Consider the following 2,625-nt stretch of genomic DNA (forward strand, 5'->3'; position numbering starts at 1 on the left):
TTTAAAAAAATTTTAATATATACATCCAACGGTATAAAAAATAGTTGTAAAAAACATAAACGTCTATAAAATATTTCTCAAAAACTATATATAATAATCATAAATGTGAAAAAAAAAATTATTCGTTATCCACAATCGTTTCCATTATCCCCGACGGAACTACCTTTCAGTATTGCTTCATTGGGGGGGAAACTCCACCTATGTCGGGGTTCGAACTCGAGCACAACAGAATTGTAGTTTTAGTAGGTCTCCATTGAGCCACCGACTAGGCAATCATAAATGTGAGTTGTTTTTTCATTGTGATTAGTTTCCACGTTATTATGAGTACAACCTTGCAGTAGGTACATATTCTTGATCAGCACGTCCGTCCGTCCGTCGATGTGTATGCGTTTTACTCCGCCAATGTAAAAGCTTTTAAGATGAAACTGGGTATTTATACTATTTATAACTGGGTGAGATCAATTATAAAAATCATCCGGATTGGACTACTATATTATTAAGTGCTATACGAAAAATCGGGGAAGCAGTAGGAGTATTTTTTAGCAAATTTAATAATGAGATAGTTTTTTCGAGATCAGCAGAGCACATGTACACAATCGGCTTGCAAAGGAGTTGGGGAATGGCCGGTATAGCCAAATTAAAAGATATAGTGTGAGCTCTTGAATATTATTTCTACAAACTGCAGGGGTATATTTTTCCGTCATTGCCGATGTTAGCTTCTTTAACATTTAATTAAAAGAGCCGACATGGTATACTTAAATTTATACTTTACATAAGAAAAATAAAAACAAAATATAACAATAGTGTTTATCCCAACAAAAAATTAATAAACAAACAATTAATAAAAAAAGATAAAATCAATACGCACTTTAAAACTTATATTGTAAAGCCCTAAAGTAATTCTTTAAATTTGTTGGACACTTGGTCTCTATTTTACTCTTCAGATCAATTTGGTTTTATTTCTAAAATTATTAATAATTGAGACACAACGTGTCTCGACGATTAGCAAAAATAATATCAAACAAGACTAGACCCGCAACGCGACTCACTGTTTCAGTGGTGGCAGCGATTAGGGCAGGGCAGGGGAAGCAGCAGCGACGTTATCGGCTGAATTTCGAACCATCATGTGAGCAGCGGTTATTAGCAACGCTAAAAGCATCAGCCTGTATTTAGTCAGCAGCAACAAGAATAATAATTTTATTTTCTTTTTGTTTTCAATGTTTGAATATGTTCGTTTTTAATTGTCGCAAAGCTGCCTATCGCGTTGCCCGCCTATGTCGGTTGAGGGATATCTCCATTATCCCTTTTAGTCCTAACAAGGACCTACTTCGGTGGAGGTGACTCCACATCCTCACTCGGAAGGATACCTTCGGTGGGAAGCACCACTGGTGGTCAATACCTGCGCGTTTTTTATTTTTTTTTACTCTTTATTGCCACTCGCAAACTTTGTTGCCGTGATGGTTTTGACACTCATTAAATAATTTTTTTGTGGGTAAGCGCCAAGCATCACGTTCACGAGCACCTATCAATTGCTGAACGAATGTTATTCCTTTTTTTTTTTTTTTAATTTTTATTTATTTATGTCGTCAATGACTTCGACTTCCAACTTTACTGTTTGAGTTGCAACCACTTTAATTTTCAGCGGAGATTCCTTATTTTTATATCATGCACTGATGGGGACTTGAACCCCGGACACAAAAAATTAAAACTAGATTTTTATTTTGTAAACCAACACTTCACATCCATTAGGCAAACAAAAAAATTTGTTGATTATTTTATGAATTTCTTACCTATGCCATTCACCGACTGGCGTTTGAGCCCTGACAGAGAGTTTAATATGTTTACCCTTGAAATATTAAAGTTAACCACGACTTGTCTGTTTGTCAGACTTAGGGAGAGTCATCTTGAAACGAAAATTGTACATTAAATCAAGGCTGATTGCGTTTGCCACAGGCACACGCACAATAATTGACATATTTGATCTGCTCTGGTTTTATTTCATAGGAATTTCGGCTGCATAGCGTCGGTCGCTGATCAGCTAGAATTATTCCGCTTGCCAAGGTTTCAAGAAACTTTGGCACACGCAGAATAATTGAACATTCGATCCGCGCGGCTTTTATTTCAAAAGAATTTTAGGTGCATCGCCGCGGTCGCAGATCAACTAGAATTATTGAACTGTTCGGCACACGAAATAATTGTATTTGCTGAGATTCCGAGAAATGTTTCATCATCCAATACACAAATTCTTTACATAGATTCCAATACATTTGTTGTGTAACCATCCACTTTAATTTTTCGGTGGGCATTCACAAGAAAGAAAACTTTTAATTGTTTTTATTAATTTTTAATTGCATTTACTTTTTTCATTCACTTTATTTTGGAAACACGTTCGCTAAACACTTATTGGCGAAAAAGAAGAAGAGAAAGAGAAAAAATGTATTAACGAAAGACGCGACGGAAGACGGTCCCTGCTCGGGCGCCAGTTAACTACCTCGTATTTTAGGTCACCTTGCAGATGAAAGGATTTGAATTCCGTCCCCCGACGGCCCGCACCCACTTCATTCATCAAGGATTTGGTTTGATCTTACGATACAAACATTTATTGTGATCTCTCATACCATGTCC

The sequence above is a fragment of the Drosophila tropicalis genome, unplaced genomic scaffold (assembly GCF_018151085.1).
Source record: "Drosophila tropicalis isolate 14030-0801.00 unplaced genomic scaffold, ASM1815108v1 contig_573, whole genome shotgun sequence".
Lineage (NCBI taxonomy): Eukaryota > Metazoa > Arthropoda > Insecta > Diptera > Drosophilidae > Drosophila > Drosophila tropicalis.